The sequence below is a fragment of the Amblyomma americanum genome, chromosome 1, assembly GCF_052857255.1.
Source record: "Amblyomma americanum isolate KBUSLIRL-KWMA chromosome 1, ASM5285725v1, whole genome shotgun sequence".
Taxonomy (NCBI): Eukaryota; Metazoa; Arthropoda; class Arachnida; order Ixodida; family Ixodidae; genus Amblyomma; species Amblyomma americanum.
Window position 1 is genome coordinate 327,906,785 of NC_135497.1, and position 23,389 is coordinate 327,930,173.

The following is a 23,389-nucleotide window of genomic DNA, read 5'->3' on the forward strand; positions in this document are numbered from 1 at the left end:
GGTCCCCGCACGACCACACCGCACTCAAACGTTCAGGCTAAAAGGTCCATGACGCTGGCCGCACAGGTGGCAACGATCTTCTGTCACGCCTGATCTGTGGAGCGTAGTGAGGTCTCCTCCCATGTTTGGAGTGGCTCCGGCCTGCTGGGTGGAGGGGAAGCCAGACAGATCCCGAAGATATCAGTCAGGTTTGCCTTTTGAGCATTGCACATAGGGCAGGAAGGTGGTATGGGTCGGTAGTGGGAGAGGAGAGAGGGGTTAGTTACCGTACGATTTCTTTCATGGGCGTAAGAAGTTGCCATCTTGCAAGTGTCTGGCACATTCTTTGAGGGGAACATAAGTTATTGCTGTTTTTAATGGTGTCCGATGAGCCTCTCGCCATTTCCACCTACATTGGGCTGCCTCCGCGGCTCAGTGGTTATGGCGCTTCACTGCTGACCTGAAAGACGCGAGTTCGATCCCGGTCGCGGTGGTCGAATTTCGATGGAGGTGAAATTCTAGAGGCCCGTGTACCATTCGACGTCAGTGCACATTAAAGAACCCCAGGTGGTGGAAATTTTGCGGTGCCCTTCACTACAACGTCCCTCATAGCCTGAGTCGCTTTCGGACCTTCAACCCCCATAAACGAAACTATTTCCACCCACATCGAGTGATGTCATAGTGCACTTGCTTTAATTATTGTGACGTCGCTGAACTCAGGTGTTGTTCACTTCAGCGCTGGCGCTGACTGAGACCAAAGGCTTTGTGTACAAAATGGCTTGTGATTAATTATTCACACTGTGCACTGGTGTTTTGCTCTTATTTTCATGATTGCTAGGCCCGTAGTCCTCTTTGAAGGCAAATAAACTGACACCGAAAAACTTTGTGTCTGGACCCCTTTAAAGCATATGCCATGCAGTTACCATGTAACATAGTGCTGGGAAAAGTTGTGCATCCATGACCTCAATGCCAGCTTTGGGAAGTTGTCATACAGGGTGCTACGCCGCTAATCTCCACTTCCTGGCCATTCTGTGCTGGGTGTCGACCACTTCCACCTGCTTACTCTTGCCTCTCCTTCTTTCCATTAAACGCTGTCCATGCACTAACACCAAGCATTTTGCTGACAAATGCACATGTTTTATTCACAGTATGTCCCAAGTCTCTATCTTGCCAGAACTGTAGCATATAAAGATTGTTTCTCATTGCATTACGAGAAAAAAAACTCCACTTGTTTGCTTCTTAGTCAAGTCCCTTAGGTGTACAGCAGACATGTTCAACAAGGAAGATTGTCGCCATGCTGGGATCTATGATGAAAGATCAAACGCATTTTACATAGCACCTACTTTGACACAGACGCATGAAAACTATAGCCCATGCTCATTGCATTGGCTGCGCCGCCTGTTGGCCACGCCGCGAAGCGTGAGCGGGTCGTGTCTGCTGCTCTCCCTGTCCGTTTCAGCGCGCTGTTGTGATAAGCTTGTGTTTTGATATTACATAGTGTGGAGTATTGATTAGTCGCGAATATATTTAAATTTAAGTCTTCAGTGACGTAAAGGGTCGTACTTCTGCGTAGCTGGCTGCTCGAAAACTTTTAAAATTTTCCAGGAACATGTCCTTGTGTCCCCTCCGTGCCTTCGCTCGTCAGCGGTTTTTTCAGCAGCGCAGGGGACAAAGGACGTGACAAGTGCACAGACACGGCGCTGAACTTACAACAGGTTTATTGAGGTGATTTTCACTACTTAAATACAGTGGCAACCAATCTCAAATGAAAAGACAGATACACAAAACAGATTGACGAAAATGACAATTCCTGAGCACAGGTCTACAGTGGCACAAGACCAGCTGCGCACGTTTTTCTATTCTCATCAAGGAAACGTAGTACTTTATCAGACAGAGCTATTGAGGCAACGCTTACGCATTCATCTTTGAATTTATGGATTTCATGAGCTTCAATGATTTGACGAGTGATTTTGCCTCTACAGAGAATGGCTCTTCCTGAGAGCACACAGCGGCACATCTTCAGCTCATGGTGCACTTGAATGGCGGCGGTGGACCTCAGACGGCAGACAGGACTACGGAATTCTTATGGCAGTGCGCGCTGCCTCAGCTTCGAGCCATCACTAAGAAGATGCACAGTCCGGTCCACACTTATGGTGAAGTGTCCTTGCCGGAACAAGTACAAGGCGTCCTTAGACGACGACCAAAGTTCGCCGTGGAACCCAGGCAATCGGCATCGGAACTTCTTGCGATGGTGAGACAAGTTTCCAGCCTAGCAGCGGCTCCTGAAGTGGACCGATGTGTTTCAGATGGAGTGTACATTTTGGCAAAGTGTAGACCTACCAGGTGTAGAATTCCAATCAAATTCACCGTTTTGTTTTTAAAGAACAACTCGCTGACCCTATTACAGGCTGGTAAAGAGGGAGGTTTTGCTGTGATGCCAAAAGCGCTCTACTTATCGAAAGCAGAAAATGCTATCAGTTCGACTTTCCGGCAGAGAAGCGATGTCACTCTAAGTAAAGTGAAAGCCCGATCACGGAAAATGTGTGCACAAATGAATTTGGAATCCCTAGCCAAGTGTATAGAGAAAAGCAAGGGGTCCTGCTTTAAGATATTCTCCACAGCCAAAACTCACAAGCTGGACTGCCCACTTCGAGCAATAGTCTCCGAGGATGGCACATGGCAAAAGTCTGTCGCGTTATTTTTTTGCAAGACAAGCTGAACCTCTTAACCATTGACGACCCTTTTCAGGTGAAGAGTTCTAACCAAGTAATCGCTTTCTTGCAACAAAACCCAGGGAAAGGCTTTTCGGCCTGCTCTATCGATATAAAAGATTTATATTATTCCCTTCTGCAAAAGAAACTGCTGGCAAGCGTTGAAGAATGCAATTGATTCCTTTGGTGTGGTAGCTTTCCAGAATTCTGCAGGCATCAGCAGTAGCAACTTCTTGGAACTCCTTACTTTTTACCTTAACTCCACATTTTTCACCTGGAATGAATCTGTTTACCTCCAGAGCTATGGCGTCTGCATTGGTTCATGCATAGCTCCGATACTGGGCGACATTTATCTCGCGCACCATGACAAGCTCCTTGATAGTCAACTCAACGAAAGCGTGGCTCGTGTTTTTAGGTTTGTAGATGATTTTTTAGTTTTGATGACATGTGCAGTTACTGACGCAGGGGCCTCGGTCTCGAAAGTTTTATCAATTTTTCACACCTGTCTTGACCCTCTTGTTTTGACGCATGAAACGCCTTCTGAAGGAAAGTTACGTTTTTTAGATCTTGCCATGTTCCTCAAGAATAGCCATGTGTGCTGGCGTTACGAGCCACGATGCCAGAAACCCCTCACGCCTTTCGCTTCTGCACATTCTAAGCTTGTAAAGCGTGGCATCGCAAAGTTGTGTTTAAGAAATGCCCTAGAAAAATCATGCCATCATGCGATGCAAGACAGCTATCAAAATCAGGTGGTACGCTTACAAGCAGCAGGATACCCTTCCGACCTTCTGATTGCAATATCAGAGAGCCTGCTAAGAGAAATCATTAATTCAGGCCGCAGAGATTCCACTGAAAGGCCCAAGGAAGAAAAAAGAAAGTATGTGGTTATTCCTTATCTACACCGCATTTCACATAATCTGAAAAGGGTGGGAGCGCGTGCCGTTGTAAACGTTGTTTTTTCCGCGCCCGATAAGCTCTCCAAACTCTGCCATATTGTAAACAGCAGCAATGAAAGGATAGTTGGCTGCGATAAGAAACACCGAAAAGGTTTTGTACCATGTAGCAGCAATGTTGTGTACAGGTTTCCGCTTACATGTGGCAAGCACTACACGGGGCAAACTGGTCGTTGCCTCAACGACCGGCTGCGGGAACACAACAACAACGTGAGCGGCACCGCTTCCCGTCACCTTGGCATTCATTGCAGAAACTGCACAGAGGAAAGAAAAAAGAACAAAAAACCACCGTGTTATCCTGTTTTCACTCAGTGTCGAGTGCTGTCAGATAATAGAACAAAAATCACTCGTGAAATCATTGAAGCTCATGATATCCATAAATTCAAAGATGAATGCGTAAGCGTTGCCTCAATAGCTGTCTGATAAAGAACTACGTTTCCTTGATGACAATAGAAAAACGTGCGCCTCTGGTCTTGTGCCACTGTAGACCTGTGCTCAGGAATTGTCATTTTCGTCAATCTGTTTTGTGTATCTGTCTTTTCATTTGAGATTGGTTGCCACTGTATTTAAGTAGTGAAAACCACCTTAATAAACCAGTTGTAAGTTCAGCGCCGTGTCTGTGCACTTGTCACGTCCTTTGTCCCCTGCGCTGCTGAAAAAACCATGTCACACCAACTTGCCCAAGCTTCTACAGTATCAGCGTCAGCGGTAGATCGGGGCTGCTCGACGAGAAAAGTAAAAATTTGCGTCGTATTGAATTTGTGCGCTAGAGCGTTAAATGCTTTTCTTGTATTTCTATCTTCCCGCACATTCAGTGAACATTTCGATGCGTACTTGCTTCGTCATGGCTAGCAAGGTGCAAAGCAGGCGCGCTGTTTGCAAATGTGACAGGTCGCCCACCTTTCGATGTAAGCGCTTTTAAAGGAAAAAGGGTCGACGCAAGAAGCAGAGCCGGGGGACGTGGAGGCAAGTTGTGAGTGGCTCACTGCTTCTGTATGCTTCTAACAATGAGTTAGCTGTATCGAGAAGCAGGAGATGGCTGAAAAGAATGCACCACACAAGTAAGTTGTTTTTATCAAAGGCAGTGCCCGTATTGCAGTTTGCCGTTGCTGTCTTGTGTCTGTATGGATGTCGTCATACTCATGTCGGACATTTATAAGAATTGACATTCCACTCCAACCTGCGTATAACCACAAAAACCGATGCATGGGCTTGTATTAAAGGAATGCAGCTGCAGGTGTACTTTGCCTGCTGACAGCGTGAAGGTTGAGGAGCCTCAGTTGTTTATTCGTTCTCAGCGAAGACAAAACAGCATGCCTAAAGAATTATTAAGCAAATAGTTAAAGCAAGTATTGTATTCTTTAGTGCGACAGGGAAGCAGTCCATAGAAAAAGCAGCTAGATGAAAATTTGGAAGCACCCACCATATGGCTTAGTGGCTTTGGCGTTCGGCTGCTGATCTCAGGGTCGCGGGTTCGATCCCGATCCTGCTGCAGTGGAGTATTTCGACGATGGCAAAACATAAAAACAATGGTGTGCTGTGCGACGTCAATGCACGTTGAAGAACCCCATGCGGTCTAAATTAATCTGGAGCCGTCCACTGTGGTTTTCTTCATAGCCCATGTGTTGCTTCAAGATGTTAAACCTGGGATATCACTTCAAAAGTTTGGAAGCCTGATAACTTGGTGATGTAAAGTCTTAATTTGCAGTGCAAGAGATGTTAGCGCTGGTTTACTATTGTGATGCATCCCAGAGCCGATGTGCTACATAGTTATGTTTTGTGAAACTCGTATGTGTTAATGAATATGAGGGCCGCTGGCAGAGTTTGCTCTGAATTTTTCATCATTATTCATGGCGTGGTGTGCACAATTCCTCCACTTTTCTGCTGAAACCGTTGGTGTCTTGTTTATGACCAGAGCTTCAACCAAAGGAAGCCATAAATCTTTATGCTCATTCTTTGTATCATTCTTAACTTGTACCCAGATAAACTACATAGGTTAAAGATAAGGTGGGAACCAGAGCTTGACGTTGCCAGCCCTCGCCACAGCGACACCTACATGGTATTTGGCAACACACAGTTTGGGCAGCTTCATGATTTATGGGAGCCACATTGTTGGCATCATAGCGTTCCATTAGTGTTCTCTCTGTCAGCTACTGCTGAACTGCTTCTTTGTGTAAAACTGTTGTCGGCATTGCTTCGTCCAGGTGTGAATGACACAACTGCTTGTGTTTCGCTAGTATGTTTCTCTTGTCTGCCTCTGGAGCACATGAGTGCAAACATCTCAAAATGATTGCCACCCGTATCTTCATAGCAGTCTTCACCCTTTTCGTTTTTCTGCAGGAAACATACAGGCAGCCGTTGATGGGCCTTTCTCACTGCTGATGTGCATCACAATGATGCGGTGGCCCTTCCCTGGCAGCCTGCTCCAGGCCATGGTTGTCCTGATCTTGGCACAAGCAGCACACGCTCGCTGTTCTGTCCTTCCACCAACACTGCGCTTGCTGCCGTTGCACATATCTCATCCAGGTAAATAATTTTGGAACCTACCATCTTGTACCTTAGGTAGCTTTGCTGCCTTGCGAAAGTGTCTTCTCTTTCAGTGGGCAGTTAGTGTAATTTTATTGCGCGTTTTCTTCTGTCAAACGATGCGTTAGGCATTAGAGTACATGAGTCACAGGGTGATATTGTCCTACAACCGCTAAATAATTTGATTGAATTTCTTCTCTCGTGCTGTTTTGGTTTCATTGACTGAGCGACGACTGTGACGTCAAGTTGATGTTTTGTTCGCGTGATCTACTAGAAAAACTGTAATATATTCGCTGATATGTAGATTTAATTCACTTTGACATTTAATCCAGCATCTTCCAAGACATGGAATGACAAGCCTGTCAGTGATTATATTAATGTTTGTCAAGGGATGATTTATTACACACGCTCACAGAGTCCCGCGTGCCGGAGTCCCCCAATAGTCATCCGCAGTTCGCGCACCTAATGCAACGCGCACCGAGCTCACACTTGAGCCCACTTCGACCACACCACTCGGATCACTCCCGCGCACACCTCACGCACATTCCCGCCATAGCTAACCACGCATCCCCTCTCCCTCCAGTGTTGTAAGCCGTCCCTGTGTGTCCCCTGATGGCGCCACCCGCACTGGCCCTTACATCCTCCCCCCCTTAATTCGTGCAAGCAGGCCTCCACGGTGGATGGTATGGCATTAGCTGGTCTGCGTTGGCCACACCCATATACTTTCTTGAGGCAGGGTCTTTGAGTTTAAAGTTGTTCTGACCCACACGGGCAGTGATTAGGTAGGGCCCTGAGCGGCGAGGGGCCAATTTAGCAGTGAAGCCTGTACTTGCATTACTTAAAGTGTGCTTGTCGCGGAGCACGAGGTCGCCAACTTTGTAGGTGGTTGGTTCACGATGCTTGTTGTAATGCCTGGCCTGTTCGGCCTTCGCTGATTCTTGGTGTTCCCTGGCCATGGCCAATGCATACTGCAGGTAAAGGTTTAGCTCTGCAGCGAGTGCATGGGGTGCCGATTCAGAAATTTCAGCACTAATCTGCTGTCTATCTGCCCAAGGTGTACGAAGTTCCCGACCATAGCACAAGAATGCGGGCGTAAACCCTGTGACCACACTCTCTGATGTCCGCATTGCGAAGGCCACCTCAGAGAGTCGCTTGTCCCAATTGCAGTGGGAGGAGCAGTAGTTGACAATGGTCTGCTTGACTGTAGCATTGTGACGTTCTACAGGCTGTCCAGCAGGTCTGTAGGGGACTGTGTGCCGCTCTTGTATTCCCCAATGTTGCAGCACTCCCTTCCATATCTTGCTGACGAATGGTTTACCGTTATCACTGGAGATGGAAAGAGGTGCACCGTGCCGGCAGAAAACTTCCACCATCCTTTCAACGATGGCTTTTGAAGTTGGTGCCCGCAGGGGAAAAAGCTCGATAAACTTCTACAAGGATATACTTGTGTTGCCGTGGAGTTCTGGGCAATGGGCCTATCAGATCCACACTGAGGTGCTGCATGGGTGAGGACGCCCAAGTGCTGTCCATAAGTCCCTTTGGCTTCTGGCGACGGGGCTTGAAGACCTGGCACTGCTGACACCCTCGTACATAGCGAGACGTATCGGAGCGCACCCCCAACCAAGTGAAGCGGCTCTCGATGCGCCTTAAGGTTTTGAAGAAGCCGGCGTGTCCACTGAGTGGATGGTCGTGCTTCAGTTTAAGCACCAATTCCCGTAGATGGAGGGGGAGCCACGGCACCGCTTTGCCTCCGCGTGTCCAAAGCAGAACCCCATCAGGTGCTATATGGCTCTCCTTGGCCAAGTCGGAGACCATTTTTGCCCTCTTGGGGTCGTCTGGTAGGATCGCCGCCTCAAGGTACTGCAGCAGCTGCTGCAGCAACGGGTCTTTCTGTTGCTCGTGCTTCAGTTTTGCACAGTCGGTTAGGGGTGAGGTGTCAACAAGGTCAGCCGAGGCAACATCAGCGAAGCGAATGGTGAGCTGTGGTTCCTCGAGTTCTATCGGAAACCATTCTTCTGCCAAGCTTGAAGGCATTGGTTCTGGATGACCAGTTGGAAATCTGCTCAGAGCATCGGCTGGGATGTTAGCTCGGCCTCGGCGATGCCTAACCGTGCACCTGAGCCCTTGCAATCGCAAAACCCAGCGTCGCACCCGACCCGACGTGTGTTCAGTGTTGAGCATCCGTGCCAGCGATGCGTGATCAGAATGAACTTCAAAAGACGTAAGCTCAATGTATGGCCTGAATTTTTCCACAGCCCACACGACTGCCAAACATTCCCATTCTTGCACTGTGTAGTTTCGCTCTGCTGCGGTTAGGGTTCTGCTGGCCGAAGCAACCATCCACCTCCTGAAGTAGAACCGCCACAATGCCTGTGCCACTAGCATCCGTCTCAATGACGAATGGTCGGTTCAGATCCGGTAGGGTGACAGCCACCTCGCCTGCCAGTGTAGTCTTCAGCAGCTCAAATGCTGCTCGCTGCTCAGCCCCCCACATTCAGTCTGTACCTTTCCTCAACAGCAGTGTTAGAGGTTTTGCCTTGTCGGAGAATGAGGGTATAAAATTCCTGTAGTAGCCAACTAGGCCCAAGAACATTTGGAGTTGTTTGACAGTACGGGATGGGGGAAACTGAGAGACAGCTTGCGCCTTGTCTGGGTCCGGTCTGCACTCGCCAGGAGTAATTATGTGCCCAAAGAACTTGAGAGTCTGTTTGCAGAAGGAAACCTTTGCTGGGTTGACTGAGAGGCTGGCCCTGTCAATCCTACGCAACACCTCTGCAATGTGGTCCAGATGTTCTGCCAATGTGTCGAAGTAGATAAGGATATCATCCAAGAAAGCCATGCAGTAGGTATGTTTTATTCCGTCTGGCAGTTTGTCCATTAAAGACTGAAACGTTGCTGGCCCTCCAGCCACTCCAAATGGCATCCTCTTAAACTGAAACATGCCCTTGTGGCATATGAACGCAGTCTTTTGAACGTCCTCCGGTGCTGCAGGCACTTGGAAAAAAGCTTGTGCAAGGTCCAGACTCGAGAACCATTTGGCACGACCCAACTGTGCAAGGACCCAGTCGGTACGAGGCATTGGGTACCTTGGTACATTTGTCCTGGCATTTAATGGTGTGCAGTCAACTGCTAGGCGGTACCCACCATTCTTTTTCTGCACCAGGACTGGAGCACTGGCCCATGAGCTGGTGCATGGTTCGATAAGGTCTTGCTGCAGCAGTTCTTGTATACATTGGTCCATTACTTCCCGCTTTTTTGCGTTTACTGGGCGCAGTTTGCAACGGACTGGACAGTGGTCGCCTGTATCTATTCTATGCGTAATGAGAGATGTGCAGCCGGGGTATTTTTGGAAAACATGTCTATATTGACTGAGGATGGCTTCCAGTCGATCGCTGTCTGGAGAGGCCCTGCGGTCAGACGTCGCTTGGCTGCAGTTGGCCTCAGGTGGACCATGCTCTTCCAGAGCAAACAGCTGCTGCAAGGAGGTAGCTAGGTCCTCATCCCAGTCTTCCATGTCAGGATGCTGCTGTGCAACTTGTGTGGAGCTGTCTTGAGAAGGCCAGCAGCCGCTGTGTGGTGGCGAGAGGGTGCCTTGCTGAACCTCACCAATGGCTGGGGATCCATCCCAAGTGTCCATCCACTGAGGCCTATATGTACAGAAAAGCCCGCTGTTGCAAGGAAGTCTCGTCCCAGAACTATGTCGTGGCAAAGCTTCTCCAACAAGAGGAAGCGCTGTTTCCGGCTGCTACCCTGCCATCGGATGCGGCAACGTACAGAGGGTGTTGTCTCCGACCATACCTCTGCAAGCCGGAGAGTCCGTCTTTCTTCTCTGGTGCTGGCGCCACTTCGTTTCGCCGCCTCGAAGGCTCGCGCGTTCATCAGGCTAACGCTGGCGCCGGTGTCCAGGAGGGCGTAAAATACACTGTCGCCGATTGATACCTCGAGCAGAGGTTCTTTCCCACCGGTCTTCGCTAGAACTTGCAATGAAATTGTGTAGCCGTTGGCCGGCACAACTGCTACGCTCGGCCATTTCCCGGACAGTTTGCTTGGAGGTGACCGACCTGTTCACAGCGGAAGCAGCGCGGTCTGCTTCGTGACTTGCCTGTAGGGCATGCGCGCGCTCGATGACCTCTACCACCGCACCGGTGGCAGACAACAGCGTCCGGTGGAGGCATGGGCCATGCGATGCCCGGTGCGGAGCGGCCGCTTTCGTTCATTGAAGCCGGCGACTGGTACTGTGCACGGGGATCTGGCGGCGCCCACAAAGGGGCCTCAGCTCGCAGCGTCGAGCCCGAAGGACGGACCCCGTGTCGGGACGAGAGCATCGCCGCAGGCCGAAGCGACCAGTCATGTCGTGACGAAGCATCGGTGGAGGCCGCCGCGACAGGGCAGTGACGATGTGGAGCGCCGGCGTCAACAAAGGCGAGGTCGGGCGCGGCCTGCGTGCTTCGCAGTGGCGGTGGCACGTAACGCAGGCGGTGCCACGCGCGCTGCATAAGGAGGCCCGCTGCCTTTGCCATGTCGCGCAGGTTCGCGAATTCCATGTTATTCGTCAGGTCCTGAAAGGTCGGATGCATTTGCCGCCTCACCCGATCAACTTTTTCCGCGTCGGTGACAGGCTCTCCAATACGGTCATAGTACTCTGCTATGATGTGTATGAACTGTTTTAGATTCTCGGCAGGGTGCTGAGTGCGCTCGGCCAGCTCTGCCTTCAATTTTTCCCTGTAGTCGACGGCCGCGAACTCGCCCTTGAAGTCCTCGGCGAAGGAAGCCCAATCTGAGTGGCCACCGATGAACCGCCACCACTGTTTCGCAGAGCCTTTCAACGCCACAGGGATATGTTGAAGGCGACGATCGTTCGGGATGCCTCCCAAATAGCAGTACTCGACGAATTGATCCAAGAATGTTTGCGGGGGTTGACTGTCTTCATATTCGATGAATTTCGGTAACGGCCTAAGTGCCTCCCCCATCGTCAAAGCCCGCGACCGCTAGGCCTAGCTTCATTGGCCTGCTCCGCTGTCGTACTGCTGGTGTCGATCGATGTTGTGAGCAGAATCTCGCGCACTTGCGCTGCCAGTTGCTCCCGCTCGAGCAGCGTACCTTTCGTCGTAGTGGCCAGGAGTCGCTGCACCAGGGTCGTTGGGACCGTGGCTGTGACGGAGCTTTCATCAGATGCGGACGTTCCGGCATTGGTCTCCATGTTGGTTCCGTCGGACGGGCCCCCACTTGCCAAGGGATGATTTATTACACACGCTGACAGAGTCCCTCGTGCCGGAGTCCCCCAATAGTCATCCGTAGTTTGCGCACCTAATGCAATGCGCACCGAGCTCACACTTGAGCCCACTTCGACCACGCCACTCGGATCACTCCCGCGCTGCCCGCACACACCTCACGCACATTCTCGCCATTGCCAACCACGCATTCCCTCTCCCTCCAGTGTTGTCAGCCGTCCCTGTGTGTCCCCTGATGGCGCCACCTGCACTGGCCCTTACAAGTTTTTCCAGTTGATCACGTGGCGAAAACATCAACTTGACGTCACAGTCGTCCTTCGGTCGACGAAACCGAAACAGCGTGGAGAAGAAATTCAATTGTAAACTATTTAGCGGTCGTACACAAATACCACAGGGTGCTTCATGTATACGAATGTCTACGATATCGTTTGAAAGAAGAAAACACGCAAGAAAAAATTTGGTGTCTATAGTCCTTAAAGGGGTGCAGACACAAAATTTTAAACGCAATGAACGGCATGAGAGTGAGAGAGAGAAAGACTTTATTGTGCAGAGGAATTCGGGCCTCCCAGGACCCCTGGGTCCCCGCACGACCACACCGCACTCAAACGTTCAGGCTAAAAGGTCCATGACGCTGGCCGCACAGGTGGCAACGATCTTCTGTCACGCCTGATCTGTGGAGCGTAGTGAGGTCTCCTCCCATGTTTGGAGTGGCTCCGGCCTGCTGGGTGGAGGGGAAGCCAGACAGATCCCGAAGATATCAGTCAGGTTTGCCTTTTGAGCATTGCACATAGGGCAGGAAGGTGGTATGGGTCGGTAGTGGGAGAGGAGAGAGGGGTTAGTTACCGTACGATTTCTTTCATGGGCGTAAGAAGTTGCCATCTTGCAAGTGTCTGGCACATTCTTTGAGGGGAACATAAGTTATTGCTGTTTTTAATGGTGTCCGATGAGCCTCTCGCCATTTCCACCTACATTGGGCTGCCTCCGCGGCTCAGTGGTTATGGCGCTTCACTGCTGACCTGAAAGACGCGAGTTCGATCCCGGTCGCGGTGGTCGAATTTCGATGGAGGTGAAATTCTAGAGGCCCGTGTACCATTCGACGTCAGTGCACATTAAAGAACCCCAGGTGGTGGAAATTTTGCGGAGCCCTTCACTACAACGTCCCTCATAGCCTGAGTCGCTTTCGGACCTTTAACCCCCATAAACGAAACTATTTCCACCCACATCGAGTGATGTCATAGTGCACTTGCTTTAATTATTGTGACGTCGCTGAACTCAGGTGTTGTTCACTTCAGCGCTGGCGCTGACTGAGACCAAAGGCTTTGTGTACAAAATGGCTTGTGATTAATTATTCACACTGTGCACTGGTGTTTTGCTCTTATTTTCATGATTGCTAGGCCCGTAGTCCTCTTTGAAGGCAAATAAACTGACACCGAAAAACTTTGTGTCTGGACCCCTTTAAAGCATATGCCATGCAGTTACCATGTAACATAGTGCTGGGAAAAGTTGTGCATCCATGACCTCAATGCCAGCTTTGGGAAGTTGTCATACAGGGTGCTACGCCGCTAATCTCCACTTCCTGGCCATTCTGTGCTGGGTGTCGACCACTTCCACCTGCTTACTCTTGCCTCTCCTTCTTTCCATTAAACGCTGTCCATGCACTAACACCAAGCATTTTGCTGACAAATGCACATGTTTTATTCACAGTATGTCCCAAGTCTCTATCTTGCCAGAACTGTAGCATATAAAGATTGTTTCTCATTGCATTACGAGAAAAAAAACTCCACTTGTTTGCTTCTTAGTCAAGTCCCTTAGGTGTACAGCAGACATGTTCAACAAGGAAGATTGTCGCCATGCTGGGATCTATGATGAAAGATCAAACGCATTTTACATAGCACCTACTTTGACACAGACGCATGAAAACTATAGCCCATGTTCATTGCATTGGCTGCGCCGCCTGTTGGCCACGCCGCGAAGCGTGAGCGGGTCGTGTCTGCTGCTCTCCCTGTCCGTTTCAGCGCGCTGTTGTGATAAGCTTGTGTTTTGATATTACATAGTGTGGAGTATTGATTAGTCGCGAATATATTTAAATTTAAGTCTTCAGTGACGTAAAGGGTCGTACTTCTGCGTAGCTGGCTGCTCGAAAACTTTTAAAATTTTCCAGGAACATGTCCTTGTGTCCCCTCCGTGCCTTCGCTCGTCAGCGGTTTTTTCAGCAGCGCAGGGGACAAAGGACGTGACAAGTGCACAGACACGGCGCTGAACTTACAACAGGTTTATTGAGGTGATTTTCACTACTTAAATACAGTGGCAACCAATCTCAAATGAAAAGACAGATACACAAAACAGATTGACGAAAATGACAATTCCTGAGCACAGGTCTACAGTGGCACAAGACCAGCTGCGCACGTTTTTCTATTCTCATCAAGGAAACGTAGTACTTTATCAGACAGAGCTATTGAGGCAACGCTTACGCATTCATCTTTGAATTTATGGATTTCATGAGCTTCAATGATTTGACGAGTGATTTTGCCTCTACAGAGAATGGCTCTTCCTGAGAGCACACAGCGGCACATCTTCAGCTCATGGTGCACTTGAATGGCGGCGGTGGACCTCAGACGGCAGACAGGACTACGGAATTCTTATGGCAGTGCGCGCTGCCTCAGCTTCGAGCCATCACTAAGAAGATGCACAGTCCGGTCCACACTTATGGTGAAGTGTCCTTGCCGGAACAAGTACAAGGCGTCCTTAGACGACGACCAAAGTTCGCCGTGGAACCCAGGCAATCGGCATCGGAACTTCTTGCGATGGTGAGACAAGTTTCCAGCCTAGCAGCGGCTCCTGAAGTGGACCGATGTGTTTCAGATGGAGTGTACATTTTGGCAAAGTGTAGACCTACCAGGTGTAGAATTCCAATCAAATTCACCGTTTTGTTTTTAAAGAACAACTCGCTGACCCTATTACAGGCTGGTAAAGAGGGAGGTTTTGCTGTGATGCCAAAAGCGCTCTACTTATCGAACGCAGAAAATGCGATCAGTTCGACTTTCCGGCAGAAAAGCGATGTCACTCTAAGTAAAGTGAAAGCCCGATCACGGAAAATGTGTGCACAAATGAATTTGGAATCCCTAGCCAAGTGTATAGAGAAAAGCAAGGGGTCCTGCTTTAAGATATTCTCCACAGCCAAAACTCACAAGCTGGACTGCCCACTTCGAGCAATAGTCTCCGAGGATGGCACATGGCAAAAGTCTGTCGCGTTATTTTTTTGCAAGACAAGCTGAACCTCTTAACCATTGACGACCCTTTTCAGGTGAAGAGTTCTAACCAAGTAATCGCTTTCTTGCAACAAAACCCAGGGAAAGGCTTTTTGGCCTGCTCTATCGATATAAAAGATTTATATTATTCCCTTCTGCAAAAGAAACTGCTGGCAAGCGTTGAAGAATGCAATTGATTCCTTTGGTGTGGTAGCTTTCCAGAATTCTGCAGGCATCAGCAGTAGCAACTTCTTGGAACTCCTTACTTTTTACCTTAACTCCACATTTTTCACCTGGAATGAATCTGTTTACCTCCAGAGCAATGGCGTCTGCATTGGTTCATTCATAGCTCCGATACTGGGCGACATTTATCTCGCGCACCATGACAAGCTCCTTGATAGTCAACTCAACGAAAGCGTGGCTCGTGTTTTTAGGTTTGTAGATGATTTTTTTGTTTTGATGACATGTGCAGTTACTGACGCAGGGGCCTCGGTCTCGAAAGTTTTATCAATTTTTCACACCTGTCTTGACCCTCTTGTTTTGACGCATGAAACGCCTTCTGAAGGAAAGTTACGTTTTTTAGATCTTGCCATGTTCCTCAAGAATAGCCATGTGTGCTGGCGTTACGAGCCACGATGCCAGAAGCCCCTCACGCCTTTCGCTTCTGCACATTCTAAGCTTGTAAAGCGTGGCATCGCAAAGTTGTGTTTAAGAAATGCCCTAGAAAAATCATGCCATCATGCGATGCAAGACAGCTATCAAAATCAGGTGGTACGCTTACAAGCAGCAGGATACCCTTCCGACCTTCTGATTGCAATATCAGAGAGCCTGCTAAGAGAAATCATTAATTCAGGCCGCAGAGATTCCACTGAAAGGCCCAAGGAAGAAAAAAGAAAGTATGTGGTTATTCCTTATCTACACCGCATTTCACATAATCTGAAAAGGGTGGGAGCGCGTGCCGTTGTAAACGTTGTTTTTTCCGCGCCCGATAAGCTCTCCAAACTCTGCCATATTGTAAACAGCAGCAATGAAAGGATAGTTGGCTGCGATAAGAAACACCGAAAAGGTTTTGTACCATGTAGCAGCAATGTTGTGTACAGGTTTCCGCTTACATGTGGCAAGCACTACACGGGGCAAACTGGTCGTTGCCTCAACGACCGGCTGCGGGAACACAACAACAACGTGAGCGGCACCGCTTCCCGTCACCTTGGCATTCATTGCAGAAACTGCACAGAGGAAAGAAAAAAGAACAAAAAACCACCGTGTTATCCTGTTTTCACTCAGTGTCGAGTGCTGTCAGATAATAGAACAAAAATCACTCGTGAAATCATTGAAGCTCATGATATCCATAAATTCAAAGATGAATGCGTAAGCGTTGCCTCAATAGCTGTCTGATAAAGAACTACGTTTCCTTGATGAGAATAGAAAAACGTGCGCAGCTGGTCTTGTGCCACTGTAGACCTGTGCTCAGGAATTGTCATTTTCGTCAATCTGTTTTGTGTATCTGTCTTTTCATTTGAGATTGGTTGCCACTGTATTTAAGTAGTGAAAACCACCTTAATAAACCAGTTGTAAGTTCAGCGCCGTGTCTGTGCACTTGTCACGTCCTTTGTCCCCTGCGCTGCTGAAAAAACCATGTCACACCAACTTGCCCAAGCTTCTACAGTATCAGCGTCAGCGGTAGATCGGGGCTGCTCGACGAGAAAAGTAAAAATTTGCGTCGTATTGAATTTGTGCGCTAGAGCGTTAAATGCTTTTCTTGTATTTCTATCTTCCCGCACATTCAGTGAACATTTCGATGCGTACTTGCTTCGTCATGGCTAGCAAGGTGCAAAGCAGGCGCGCTGTTTGCAAATGTGACAGGTCGCCCACCTTTCGATGTAAGCGCTTTTAAAGGAAAAAGGGTCGACGCAAGAAGCAGAGCCGGGGGACGTGGAGGCAAGTTGTGAGTGGCTCACTGCTTCTGTATGCTTCTAACAATGAGTTAGCTGTATCGAGAAGCAGGAGATGGCTGAAAAGAATGCACCACACAAGTAAGTTGTTTTTATCAAAGGCAGTGCCCGTATTGCAGTTTGCCGTTGCTGTCTTGTGTCTGTATGGATGTCGTCATACTCATGTCGGACATTTATAAGAATTGACATTCCACTCCAACCTGCGTATAACCACAAAAACCGATGCATGGGCTTGTATTAAAGGAATGCAGCTGCAGGTGTACTTTGCCTGCTGACAGCGTGAAGGTTGAGGAGCCTCAGTTGTTTATTCGTTCTCAGCGAAGACAAAACAGCATGCCTAAAGAATTATTAAGCAAATAGTTAAAGCAAGTATTGTATTCTTTAGTGCGACAGGGAAGCAGTCCATAGAAAAAGCAGCTAGATGAAAATTTGGAAGCACCCACCATATGGCTTAGTGGCTTTGGCGTTCGGCTGCCGATCTCAGGGTCGCGGGTTCGATCCCGATCCTGCTGCAGTGGAGTATTTCGACGATGGCAAAACATAAAAACAATGGTGTGCTGTGCGACGTCAATGCACGTTGAAGAACCCCATGCGGTCTAAATTAATCTGGAGCCGTCCACTGTGGTTTTCTTCATAGCCCATGTGTTGCTTCAAGATGTTAAACCTGGGATATCACTTCAAAAGTTTGGAAGCCTGATAACTTGGTGATGTAAAGTCTTAATTTGCAGTGCAAGAGATGTTAGCGCTGGTTTACTATTGTGATGCATCCCAGAGCCGATGTGCTACATAGTTATGTTTTGTGAAACTCGTATGTGTTAATGAATATGAGGGCCGCTGGCAGAGTTTGCTCTGAATTTTTCATCATTATTCATGGCGTGGTGTGCACAATTCCTCCAGTTTTCTGCTGAAACCGTTGGTGTCTTGTTTATGAGCAAAGCTTCAACCAAAGGAAGCCATAAATCTTTATGCTCATTCTTTGTATCATTCTTAACTTGTACCCAGAGAAACTACATAGGTTAAAGATAAGGTGGGAACCAGAGCTTGACATTGCCAGCCCTCGCCACAGCGACACCTACATGGTATTTGGCAACACACAGCTTGGGCAGCTTCATGATTTATAGGAGCCACATTGTTGGCATCATAGCGTTCCATTAGTGTTCTCTCTGTCAGCTACTGCTGAACTGCTTCTTTGTGTAAAACTGTTGTCGGCATTGCTTCGTCCAGATGTGAATGGCACAACTGCTTGTGTTTTGCTACGATGTTTCTTTTCTCTGCCTCTGGAGCACATGAGTGCAAACATCTCAAAATGATTGCCACCCGTATCTTCATAGCAGTCTTCACCCTTTTCGTTTTTTCTGCAGGAAACATACAGGCGGCCGTTGATGGGCCTTTCTCACTGCTGATGTGCATCACAATGATGCGGTGGCCCTTCCCTGGCAGCCTGCTCCAGGCCATGGTTGTCCTGATCTTGGCACAAGCAGCACACGCTCGCTGTTCTGTCCTTCCACCAACACTGCGCTTGCTGCCGTTGCACATATCTCATCCAGGTAAATAATTTTGGAACCTACCATCTTGTACCTTAGGTAGCTTTGCTGCCTTGCGAAAGTGTCTTCTCTTTCAGTGGGCAGTTAGTGTAATTTTATTGCGCGTTTTCTTCTGTCAAACGATGCGTTAGGCATTAGAGTACATGAGTCACAGGGTGATATTGTCCTACAACCGCTAAATAATTTGATTGAATTTCTTCTCTCGTGTTGTTTTGGTTTCATTGACTGAGCGACGACTGTGACGTCAAGTTGATGTTTTGTTCGCGTGATCTACTAGAAAAACTGTAATATATTCGCTGATATGTAGATTTAATTCACTTTGACATTTAATCCAGCATCTTCCAAGACATGGAATGACAAGCCTGTCAGTGATTATATTAATGTTTGTCAAGGGATGATTTATTACACACGCTCACAGAGTCCCGCGTGCCGGAGTCCCCCAATAGTCATCCGCAGTTCGCGCACCTAATGCAACGCGCACCGAGCTCACACTTGAGCCCACTTCGACCACACCACTCGGATCACTCCCGCGCACACCTCACGCACATTCCCGCCATAGCTAACCACGCATCCCCTCTCCCTCCAGTGTTGTAAGCCGTCCCTGTGTGTCCCCTGATGGCGCCACCCGCACTGGCCCTTACATCCTCCCCCCCTTAATTCGTGCAAGCAGGCCTCCACGGTGGATGGTATGGCATTAGCTGGTCTGCGTTGGCCACACCCATATACTTTCTTGAGGCAGGGTCTTTGAGTTTAAAGTTGTTCTGACCCACACGGGCAGTGATTAGGTAGGGCCCTGAGCGGCGAGGGGCCAATTTAGCAGTGAAGCCTGTACTTGCATTACTTAAAGTGTGCTTGTCGCGGAGCACGAGGTCGCCAACTTTGTAGGTGGTTGGTTCACGATGCTTGTTGTAATGCCTGGCCTGTTCGGCCTTCGCTGATTCTTGGTGTTCCCTGGCCATGGCCAATGCATACTGCAGGTAAAGGTTTAGCTCTGCAGCGAGTGCATGGGGTGCCGATTCAGAAATTTCAGCACTAATCTGCTGTCTATCTGCCCAAGGTGTACGAAGTTCCCGACCATAGCACAAGAATGCGGGCGTAAACCCTGTGACCACACTCTCTGATGTCCGCATTGCGAAGGCCACCTCAGAGAGTCGCTTGTCCCAATTGCAGTGGGAGGAGCAGTAGTTGACAATGGTCTGCTTGACTGTAGCATTGTGACGTTCTACAGGCTGTCCAGCAGGTCTGTAGGGGACTGTGTGCCGCTCTTGTATTCCCCAATGTTGCAGCACTCCCTTCCATATCTTGCTGACGAATGGTTTACCGTTATCACTGGAGATGGAAAGAGGTGCACCGTGCCGGCAGAAAACTTCCACCATCCTTTCAACGATGGCTTTTGAAGTTGGTGCCCGCAGGGGAAAAAGCTCGATAAACTTCTACAAGGATATACTTGTGTTGCCGTGGAGTTCTGGGCAATGGGCCTATCAGATCCACACTGAGGTGCTGTATGGGTGAGGACGCCCAAGTGCTGTCCATAAGTCCCTTTGGCTTCTGGCGACGGGGCTTGAAGACCTGGCACTGCTGACACCCTCGTACATAGCGAGACGTATCGGAGCGCACCCCCAACCAAGTGAAGCGGCTCTCGATGCGCCTTAAGGTTTTGAAGAAGCCGGCGTGTCCACTGAGTGGATGGTCGTGCTTCAGTTTAAGCACCAATTCCCGTAGATGGAGGAGGAGCCACGGCACCGCTTTGCCTCCGCGTGTCCAAAGCAGAACCCCATCAGGTGCTATATGGCTCTCCTTGGCCAAGTCGGAGACCATTTTTGCCCTCTTGGGGTCGTCTGGTAGGATCGCCGCCTCAAGGTACTGCAGCAGCTGCTGCAGCAACGGGTCTTTCTGTTGCTCGTGCTTCAGTTTTGCACAGTCGGTTAGGGGTGAGGTGTCAACAAGGTCAGCCGAGGCAACATCAGCGAAGCGAATGGTGAGCTGTGGTTCCTCGAGTTCTATCGGAAACCATTCTTCTGCCAAGCTTGAAGGCATTGGTTCTGGATGACCAGTTGGAAATCTGCTCAGAGCATCGGCTGGGATGTTAGCTCGGCCTCGGCGATGCCTAACCGTGCACCTGAGCCCTTGCAATCGCAAAACCCAGCGTCGCACCCGACCCGACGTGTGTTCAGTGTTGAGCATCCGTGCCAGCGATGCGTGATCAGAATGAACTTCAAAAGACGTAAGCTCAATGTATGGCCTGAATTTTTCCACAGCCCACACGACTGCCAAACATTCCCATTCTTGCACTGTGTAGTTTCGCTCTGCTGCGGTTAGGGTTCTGCTGGCCGAAGCAACCATCCACCTCCTGAAGTAGAACCGCCACAATGCCTGTGCCACTAGCATCCGTCTCAATGACGAATGGTCGGTTCAGATCCGGTAGGGTGACAGCCACCTCGCCTGCCAGTGTAGTCTTCAGCAGCTCAAATGCTGCTCGCTGCTCAGCCCCCCACATTCAGTCTGTACCTTTCCTCAACAGCAGTGTTAGAGGTTTTGCCTTGTCGGAGAATGAGGGTATAAAATTCCTGTAGTAGCCAACTAGGCCCAAGAACATTTGGAGTTGTTTGACAGTACGGGATGGGGGAAACTGAGAGACAGCTTGCGCCTTGTCTGGGTCCGGTCTGCACTCGCCAGGAGTAATTATGTGCCCAAAGAACTTGAGAGTCTGTTTGCAGAAGGAAACCTTTGCTGGGTTGACTGAGAGGCTGGCCCTGTCAATCCTACGCAACACCTCTGCAATGTGGTCCAGATGTTCTGCCAATGTGTCGAAGTAGATAAGGATATCATCCAAGAAAGCCATGCAGTAGGTATGTTTTATTCCGTCTGGCAGTTTGTCCATTAAAGACTGAAACGTTGCTGGCCCTCCAGCCACTCCAAATGGCATCCTCTTAAACTGAAACATGCCCTTGTGGCATATGAACACAGTCTTTTGAACGTCCTCCGGTGCTGCAGGCACTTGGAAAAAAGCTTGTGCAAGGTCCAGACTCGAGAACCATTTGGCACGACCCAACTGTGCAAGGACCCAGTCGGTACGAGGCATTGGGTACCTTGGTACATTTGTCCTGGCATTTAATGGTGTGCAGTCAACTGCTAGGCGGTACCCACCATTCTTTTTCTGCACCAGGACTGGAGCACTGGCCCATGAGCTGGTGCATGGTTCGATAAGGTCTTGCTGCAGCAGTTCTTGTATACATTGGTCCATTACTTCCCGCTTTTTTGCGTTTACTGGGCGCAGTTTGCAACGGACTGGACAGTGGTCGCCTGTATCTATTCTATGCGTAATGAGAGATGTGCAGCCGGGGTATTTTTGGAAAACATGTCTATATTGACTGAGGATGGCTTCCAGTCGATCGCTGTCTGGAGAGGCCCTGCGGTCAGACGTCGCTTGGCTGCAGTTGGCCTCAGGTGGACCATGCTCTTCCAGAGCAAACAGCTGCTGCAAGGAGGTAGCTAGGTCCTCATCCCAGTCTTCCATGTCAGGATGCTGCTGTGCAACTTGTGTGGAGCTGTCTTGAGAAGGCCAGCAGCCGCTGTGTGGTGGCGAGAGGGTGCCTTGCTGAACCTCACCAATGGCTGGGGATCCATCCCAAGTGTCCATCCACCGAGGCCTATATGTACAGAAAAGCCCGCTGTTGCAAGGAAGTCTCGTCCCAGAACTATGTCGTGGCAAAGCTTCTCCAACAAGAGGAAGCGCTGTTTCCGGCTGCTACCCTGCCATCGGATGCGGCAACGTACAGAGGGTGTTGTCTCCGACCATACCTCTGCAAGCCGGAGAGTCCGTCTTTCTTCTCTGGTGCTGGCGCAACTTCGTTTCGCCGCCTCGAAGGCTCGCGCGTTCATCAGGCTAACGCTGGCGCCGGTGTCCAGGAGGGCGTAAAATACACTGTCGCCGATTGATACCTCGAGCAGAGGTTCTTTCCCACCGGTCGTCGCTAGAACTTGCAATGAAATTGTGTAGCCGTTGGCCGGCACAACTGCTACGCTCGGCCATTTCCCGGACAGTTTGCTTGGAGGTGACCGACCTGTTCACAGCGGAAGCAGCGCGGTCTGCTTCGTGACTTGCCTGTAGGGCATGCGCGCGCTCGATGACCTCTACCACCGCACCGGTGGCAGACAACAGCGTCAGGTGGAGGCATGGGCCATGCGATGCCCGGTGCGGAGCGGCCGCTTTCGTTCATTGAAGCCGGCGACTGGTACTGTGCACGGGGATCTGGCGGCGCCCACAAAGGGGCCTCAGCTCGCAGCGTCGAGCCCGAAGGACGGACCCCGTGTCGGGACGAGAGCATCGCCGCAGGCCGAAGCGACCAGTCATGTCGTGACGAAGCATCGGTGGAGGCCGCCGCGACAGGGCAGTGACGATGTGGAGCGCCGGCGTCAACAAAGGCGAGGTCGGGCGCGGCCTGCGTGCTTCGCAGTGGCGGTGGCACGTAACGCAGGCGGTGCCACGCGCGCTGCATAAGGAGGCCCGCTGCCTTTGCCATGTCGCGCAGGTTCGCGAATTCCATGTTATTCGTCAGGTCCTGAAAGGTCGGATGCATTTGCCGCCTCACCCGATCAACTTTTTCCGCGTCGGTGACAGGCTCTCCAATACGGTCTTAGTACTCTGCTATGATGTGTATGAACTGTTTTAGATTCTCGGCAGGGTGCTGAGTGCGCTCGGCCAGCTCTGCCTTCAATTTTTCCCTGTAGTCGACGGCCGCGAACTCGCCCTTGAAGTCCTCGGCGAAGGAAGCCCAATCTGAGTGGCCACCGATGAACCGCCACCACTGTTTCGCAGAGCCTTTCAACGCCACAGGGATATGTTGAAGGCGACGATCGTTCGGGATGCCTCCCAAATAGCAGTACTCGACGAATTGATCCAAGAATATTTGCGGGGGTTGACCGTCTTCATATTCGATGAATTTCGGTAACGGCCTAAGTGCCTCCCCCATCGTCAAAGCCCGCGACCGCTAGGCCTAGCTTCATTGGCCTGCTCCGCTGTCGTACTGCTGGTGTCGATCGATGTCGTGAGCAGAATCTCGCGCACTTGCGCTGCCAGTTGCTCCCGCTCGAGCAGCGTACCTTTCGTCGTAGTGGCCAGGAGTCGCTGCACCAGGGTCGTTGGGACCGTGGCTGTGACGGAGCTTTCATCAGATGCGGACGTTCCGGCATTGGTCTCCATGTTGGTTCCGTCGGACGGGCCCCCACTTGCCAAGGGATGATT

The 23,389-nt window shown here is 50.0% G+C and overlaps 1 long non-coding RNA gene across 1 annotated transcript in view; it reads left to right on the forward strand.

The window, feature by feature from the left end:
• LOC144115481 (uncharacterized) overlaps positions 1-23,389 on the forward strand; it is a 92,529-nt gene that overhangs the window by 66,304 nt on the left and 2,836 nt on the right. The window contains exon 4 of the long non-coding RNA XR_013311409.1: positions 17,962-18,147. This is a non-coding gene — a long non-coding RNA (uncharacterized LOC144115481). The remainder of the gene's footprint in view (positions 1-17,961; positions 18,148-23,389) is intronic.